This window comes from Telopea speciosissima, unplaced genomic scaffold (assembly GCF_018873765.1).
Source record: "Telopea speciosissima isolate NSW1024214 ecotype Mountain lineage unplaced genomic scaffold, Tspe_v1 Tspe_v1.0870, whole genome shotgun sequence".
Lineage (NCBI taxonomy): Eukaryota > Viridiplantae > Streptophyta > Magnoliopsida > Proteales > Proteaceae > Telopea > Telopea speciosissima.
Genome location: NW_025318206.1, coordinates 3400 through 11522, shown reverse-complemented (window position 1 = coordinate 11522; position 8123 = coordinate 3400). Strand labels below are relative to the sequence as shown.

The window sequence follows — 8123 nt, the reverse complement described above, 5'->3', positions numbered from 1 at the left end:
GCATCCATATGAGAGGAATAGGGATCATGCAGAAACTGGCTCACCAAACTTATAGCAACTGCTATGTCAGGTCGTGTGGGGAAGGTAGATTAGTTTGCCCACTAACCGCTAATAACCACCCTTGTCAACAGGCTCACTTTCTTTCTCCCTAAGTTTTGTAGTAGCTTCCATAGGAGTATCTGAAGGATGACAACTTACCATCCCTCTCTCAGTCAATAGATCAAGGACTTATTTTCTTTGAGACAGAAAGATGCCCTTTGAAGAGCGAGCAACTTCTATCCCTAGAAAAAATTCTAGAGGGCCAAGATCTTTGATCTCAAACTCACGGCCGAGGAGAAGCTTCAAATCCCTGATTGCAGCACCGTCATTACTGGTGACCACAATATCATCCATATAGACTATGAGAAGAGTAACCTTGTCACCAACTTGTCTGATAAACAAAGTGTGATCAGCATTGCTCTGCTTGTAACCTGCTGAAATCATAGCCTTATGAAATCTGCCAAACCAGGCCCTAGGTGACTGCTTTAACCCATAAAGAGCACGCTTCAATTTACAGACCTTGCCCCTAGTCCTGTCATTAGAGAAGCCTGGTGGAATGTCCATATATACCTCCTCCTCAAGCTCCCCATGGAGGAAGGCATTTTTCACATCTAACTGCTGAAGATCCCACCCAAGATTTACAGCACAAGATAATAACACCCTGATGGTGTTGAGCTTTGCCACTGGTGCAAAGGTCTCCTGATAGTCAACTCCATAAGTTTGAGTGAATCCCTTTGCAACCAGGCGTGCCTTATACCTATCCACCGAACCATCAGCGTTTTGTTTGACCATGAAGACCCATTTACATCCCACTGGTTTTTTCCCTGGAGGAAGAGCCACAAGATCCCACGTATTATTTTTGTGTAGTGCTCTCATTTCTTCCAACATTGCTGCCTTCCACTTTCCATCTGTAGATGCTTCCTGCCAATTTTTAGGAATCGAGCTAGAGGAAAGAGAAGATACAAAAGCACGAAAAGAGGGAGAAAGAGAGCTGGAATCAAAGACCTTGTTGAGCCCAAAATAAAGCTATACAAAAAAAACATCATATGAAGCTACAGGCAGAAACTTTGATAATATTTGCTTAAGATTAAGCTTTTTACTGGTACCCATTTCCGCTTCCCTCTTCTTTTGGTTTTTCCTATTCACTTCAACAGTAGCGGTAAAAAAAAGAAAACCAATTTCCTTTTCTTGAGAGATTTTCATGGATGATTGTTAGCTTCTACTTTGTTCTATCAAATTTTTGTTTTGTGACTTTGTTCCAATTGTTGGGCACCCACTTACCCAGTTTTAGTTCTGTTTTCACTTTTCAGTAATTACTCATTTACTTAATTACTTCAGTTATCTTCTCTCATTTCAGGATTCAAACGATGTGGCAAGTGCTGGCGTTTGAGATGGCTTAATTATCTCAGACCAGACATCAAGCATGGAGGTTTTACTGAAGAAGGCAACATTATCTGTAGCCTCTACAATAGCATAGGGACCTGGTAAGCTAATTTCATTTCTCTTGATTACCCCATCTCCTTACCCGCTTAATTTTTTGTTAAAATTACTGACCTATTAATTTACTTATTATCTCAGGTGGTCTATCATTGCTTCTCATCTACCAGGAAGAACTGATAATGATGTGAAGAATTACTGGAATACCAAGCTGAAGAAGAAACTATTGGCAGAGCTGCAAACATGATTTTTTGGCTAGTTTCAACACAAGCTTCACAACATTGCCATTGTCCAATGAAGTTGGGCTAGGACAAAACTTGAACCCAAACACACTTGTTTCAGACCCAGCTCATTTCTCATATCTCAAGAAATTTCACCAGGCATTTCAATTGCTTCATCTTCTTCTCTTGCCATGGACAATTCTTATGTCTCATGGCCCAGCAATGAAGGTGGCGAAGACGATTATGGGTTCTTCATGGATTTAGGTTTTGGATCTCCATATGATATCCTCAATGGCTTTGGTTTTCAGGGGAAGAACACTGAAGTTGCTCCAAATTTGGCTGACCCTCCTTGCCCTAATTTGTTTGTTAATGACACAGACTAAACCACAAGGGTTGTTGTATCAGACTCAGAAAGTTACACTCTAGTTCAGAAATCAGAATGTCCCATCAGGAAATAAAGAAAAGAGAGATAGTAACTTCCATTTTAGATTCTGGCTTTACTTGTGGGTCCTGAACTCTTGACCATGTTGATGAGTGTGGGACGGAAAAAAAAATACAGGTTCCATGTAAATGAAATTTTATTAAGTAATGGAAACTACAGTAGAAGATTTTTAGATATTCTATATAATTTAGATTTAGCTTGTTTATAATCTTCCATGGAACTTGTCAGTACTTGGTCTTTGGTTCGGTTTTTGTTTTTAAGGGAGAATTGTTCGTAAGATGTGAGGGGATGTCTTCAACAGCAAAGACTGACTGTTAATGTGATAATTCAATCTATCATTCATATATTAGACTATTAATGTAATATATATTCCTTAGCAATGGATAATTCAATCTAGTCATTCACATTGGAATGTTGTTGTGGTCTTCCAAGAGCAGAAGAGCACAAGCTGGGCTGTGGAGACTCGCTATCCATTTGAGGCATTCATCGTTACGGAATTTTATCGAGCAGGCATTTGGTGTTTGAAGAAGAGTTTTGTTTTATGATGCGCAAAGCCAACATACACATATGAGAGGTAGATTGACCATGTCTTAGCTTGCTGTATGGTGCATGATCACATTAGGAGAGTGATGTCAGATGATGATTTATTGGAGGACGTGGATGCTTCTCTGAATAGAGAAACTCATGAAGTTGATGATCTTGTTGAAACCTCCCATCTAACGGAGCCGAAGATGGTCGGGAGGGTAGTAGGATAAGAAATGAAATTACCGACCTCTTGGGGGATGATTATCAACTTCGACATCGTAGAATATAGATATTTTTTTATGGGGAAATTATCAGCGACACCCCCTCCGATGGCCCGTTAAATTAATGACACCCCACTAAGCACTAAAATATCAATTTTGATCCAAAAACTAACGGAAAAAACCTTTTAACTGTTAATTCGTGATGTCAACAGGTTAGATTTTTTTAATAGACTATTTTACCCTTATTAGTGTATGAACTACCTATTCTACCCTTCAAATAAAAGAACAAAACTCATCCCTTCTTCCTCCCACCCCTCTCCCCTACACCCGACCCTCTTCTGTACCTTATCCTTTTCCAACTCCACCTCCACCATGCCCTCCCGCCCTTTTCTTCCCCGACAGTTCTATCTCACTTATATTTTGAAGAATGGAGCAACAACCAGTTAACAGATCACACTCGCAGGAACGGACCAGCAAGCACAAATCAACTTTAATTGGTCAATGTAAAGAAGAAAAAGAAGAAGAAGCCCTCTGGGTAGTTCGTTATTCTCCAAATCTTGGAATTTCCGGCCAAAAAACTGGGGACAAAATGTTATTGCTCTGGTTGGAAACCTCTGTTTTAGTGTCTTTGTATTTGAGCATTCACAGAGAAATGCAAGCAGACTAAAATCCGCAAAAAACCCTATAATCTCTTCTTAAGTTCATTGTCTGCTATAACCAGTCTTTTTTCTTGTGGTAATTTGACCTCTTTCTTTATTTTGCTAATTGGCTCAAACGTAAGGGGAAGATTTCCAAGTTCATTTCAACAGAAATGTTGAATGAGGGACCTTCTCTAGAACCATGGCAGAAACATTGGGTATGATTTAGATACATACAACAACATAAATGCCGTACACATTGACATAATCAAAGCAGGTAACACAACTCATTTCAACATTGGAGGTAGTTAATTGTAAACAAAAAATTAATAACTTAAGAACAATGTTGAGATAAAATAGCCCTAAAAGCAAGTAACTCAATATCTGACTTGATTTATGTAGGATTTACTAATTTGGCCCACAGTCATCTGATCCAAGCAAACAAGATGGTACTCAGCAAACTGATTTAAAGGACAACAGATTTTGTCCTCACAAAGATTATTAGAGAAACAAAAAAAAAATTTAAATTATCCAGTGCATGGCACAATACTCTTCCCTGCCAGCCGGGAAGAGAAGAGGATTTGCCCAACAAATTAACTTTCCGGCCAACTTGCAGAAATCCCTTCTACATAAGATGATATATATATAGATGGAGTTATGTAAATCAAGGAAACGGATTCTCATTGAACTGTTCAATTGCCACTTGCACAAATAGATCCTATAAATTGCTTAATTTCCTCACGTACCCAATAGACCAAAACTAAAAGAAAACACAAAGATGAGGGATCGAGGAAGGGAAGTACCAGCAGGAGCCTGAAGTTGTTGACAAGTTGCATACATCCTAAGGCTAATAGCCATTAAGAAGACACAGAGAAAAAGCCAGACATGCAAAATAAGAATTTAAGAAAACTGCTTCACTTATTTGTACAATAACTATGATCCAACAACAATTAATAATAAAAAACAAGAACATGCACAAAGAATAGTAGATAATACCTGAAAGTTTGGTTACATTTGGTGTGAATTTAAGTACAAATGATGATACATAACGTGAATATTTTGCACGGCTATTCACAGATATCATTTGTGAATATTTTATAACGTGAATATTTCAGAGAAAAGAGTTCTAACTAACCTAAATGAATATATTGATGTCAACAATCTCATGGCAACCTATCAATCTTCTCTCATTACCTTCTCCATAGGCTTCATATGCTCGTTGTGTCGCAGACCCAGCTTATCAATAGCCTTGCTGATCAAAGTGAAATTCATAACCAAAATCAAGAAAATTCACTCAGAATTCAAAATGAATCTACATTTTAGAAGCAGGACATTTATAGCTAGCACATTCCTATACACAAAAAGGAAAAAAAAAAAATCATTTACTTGTTAGGATGTGCACCAGCACCATTCCAGTCTCCCTAATTATCCTATTACTAATAAGATCAGAATCAACAATAAAACACTGGAATCAATGCCCAAATGAAAGGTGGGTTATGGTTGGATAAAGATGAGAGAGAGAGAGAGAGAGAGAGAGAGAGAGAGAGAGAGAATTCAAATCAAATTACTTCTTAACTTAAAACTCTGTCAAGGTCTCAAAGACAAACTACTGACAAATATTAGTTCTTGAATAGATTAAAAACTTTTAATTTTCTTGAAGTAGGAAAAGAATCTTTGTGGTGGTTGAAAAACACAAAAGGCAGTGATTATCTATGGTGTTAACATTTTCAAGAAGATAAAAACCAGACCTTGATTGGTTTTGGGTCAAATGTAAGAACAACTCCTGTAATTGTTGTGATCCTCTGTTTTACAAAGCAAGTAGGAAAATAAAAAAACAGAAATAGAAAAAACACATAATCATTGATAAAAAGAAAATATCAGTGCACTTATTTAACAACCCTCGAGAAGGTAGCAAGCCATCCATAGTTGATTACCAGAAGAAAACTCAAGAACTGGTCCAACTTGGAGTTCCCACTGTTTAGGCCAACATAAACCACGGTTATGCATAAATTTACAGGACAAATTGTAGTTCTGAAATACAAAATAAGTATAAGATCCACGCATTTTATAAAAGAAAAGAGTAACCTGTCCAGGCATGACTTCACCATTAAAACAATTTTATGTAGATTCTAATTGTTCAAAATGGTTTCTCAATGACTCCTACTATGGCTTCTTACATCTTGCCAAAATTTTTGTTATGCTCATGGATGGCTTAGAGATGGTAATGTTGTTGTCAAGGTACTATCTCATCCTCCCTTCTACGGGCTCCATCTATCTATCTAATCTATATATCAGAATGCACAATACTCCAAATTATAAACAAATAAATAAATAATTGTTGGGTCCTTAACCTTCTTCTTCTTCTTGGACTTGCCCTCCTTCTCTTCATTTGCGTCCTCAACTTCACCTTCATCTTCTTTCTTGGTTTCCAAGTCTTCATCACCACTAAGCTCCTTCTCTGTTGTCTTCTCTGTCCATAGGTAGATAGGATAGCTTATGAACTCACTTCTTCACGAGATCCTTCAATCTTCTCTCTTCAAGGTACTCCAACTGTTTTAAGATGTCATCATCCGTGAATCAGCGGCCACAATACATCAAACCAAAGTCCAAACAAACAAAGAAGTATCGCACAAAGACATCAGAGAGGATATGTGAACTGTACCAGGTTGTCCTTGAGGAAGAGGGAGATTTTCATTCCTCTGCCAAGAGGCTCTCCATTGACATCCGTCGTTACAGTGAAGGAACCACCCGCTTGAGACTCCCAAATATATTGTTCATTGTCATTGTGCTTCGAAGTCACAATAACTTTGTCCGCAACAAGATAGGTGGAGTAGAATCCGACACAGAATTGACCGATCATGCTCACATCCGCTCCTGCTTATATTGCATCCATGAATTCCTTGGTTCCAGATTGCAATTGTTCCCAAATTGTTCACCAAATCTGTGGAAACCATTAGTTTCGATCAGAGACGACCAATCAAAGAAACACGAACTCAGGTACAAGGAAAATAATACAGTGCTGTCAATAATAGAAAGCATCTTGTTGGATTTATCAGGAATAAGCCTAATGAACAACTCTAGTTTTGTCATCAGACTTTGGAATCGAATCTTGTCCAATGCCTGAAACGATGTTACGTTTCAGAAACAAATCTCGAATTTTACAGGGAAAGGAACTCGAAAGAAAAAAAAAAAAAAAACTTACATCCGAGGAATTACTAATGAGTTCTTGAAGGAAGATCTCCTTGTTGCTGTATGTTGCGGGTGAAAACCTCCGATGCCCGGTTCGCCCACGGATGAGCCTGCAAAAACCAAGCGATGAGCATAAGAGAGCCGGTGTGGCTCCGGCCAAGGACTCTCCGACGCTCAAGTCAGGTCTCTAATGTAACAGCGTAACTGCGTAGTCAAAGCAAGATGTCAAATTGTGTTCCATACCTGGATATTTATAGAGTGTGGATGAGGTGAGGAGGTTGGGAGAGTCCTAGTATGGTAGGAGTTTTTATTTTGGAAGGCTTTCTCGCGTAGAGCGGAGTGGAGAGTCATTTTTGGGGTCAGACTCTTGTTAAGGTAAGAGTCCATACTTGGCGTGATTTCGTATTGCGTTGGGATTGTGGCTCGATCCTTATCCCGTGATTCTTGGGATATGCTGACGTGGCTCTACAATTCCTGGCGGGTCATTATGATGACCTTGGTGGAGGGCTCGGCCTAGGAGGTCGACCTGGTAGGTCGGTCTCGGCAGTCACCTCGGCCTAGGCTGTCCTGTGTATGCTCGGTCAGGAGCTTATGGCTGACTTGTGCGAGCTCGGTCTCAGCCCAGGCTGACTTGTGTGAGCTCGGCTCAGAACTCGGCCTCAGCCCCGGCTGACTTGTGTGAGCTTGGCTTTGTCAGGTGACCTATTGAAGATCGGGTAGGCCCGGTTTCCTGCTCAGCTCAGTTGGGTTCTTGGACTGACCTCAGGTCGGCCACATGGCAGCTTTGAATTGGTGAGGTGATTCTGTGCTTTATCACAGGCCCCCCACTCATCAGGGTCGGCTCGACACTGGTGAGTGAAGTTTCTTGGTCCATTCGTCCGAAACCTCATTGCGGCTGAACTGAGCTTCCTTTGCCAGTGATTTGATATTGTATGGTCTGACAGTTGGGGCGTCAATGCCACGTCAGCAGGAGTCATTATGGCAGGCTCGGGAATTCAAATTGTCTCTTAATCTGGACCATTGATTCTCGCTGGACTCTCCTCGACCGTTGGATCAGTTCAGCCCAAGAGTTATAAATAGGCGACTCCTCCCTGTTCATTCTTCACTGCTTCAAGTTATTGACCGCTCGGCTAGCTCGGATTTCTTCGCTCTCCAGTGCTCGACGCTTTCTAGTTCGTGCTCAGCTCATCTCCAGCTCTTCTTCAACCAGTAAGTCTTCTCCACCCAGTATGTCAGTTGGTAGTAGTCATGTGGGCGAGGTGTTCGACGGGGCGGCAGAGGGCGCGAGTTTGAGCCGAGAGCTCCTCGCTCGTTCACCCACGATAGACCTGTTGGACTCGACCTCGGACGAGCCCGTCGTAGCAAAGCCGCATCAAGCCGACGTCGCCGAGCTTCCCCTACCCATGGAGTC

The 8123-nt window shown here is 40.5% G+C and overlaps 2 pseudogenes; both read right to left on the bottom strand.

Annotated features, from left to right (window-relative positions):
- Nucleotides 1–4658: 4658 nt before the first annotated feature.
- On the bottom strand, nt 4659–5632 carry LOC122648359 (annotated as a pseudogene).
- A 182-nt stretch (nt 5633–5814) lies between these two features.
- On the bottom strand, nt 5815–7689 carry LOC122648358 (annotated as a pseudogene).
- Nucleotides 7690–8123: the final 434 nt, after the last annotated feature.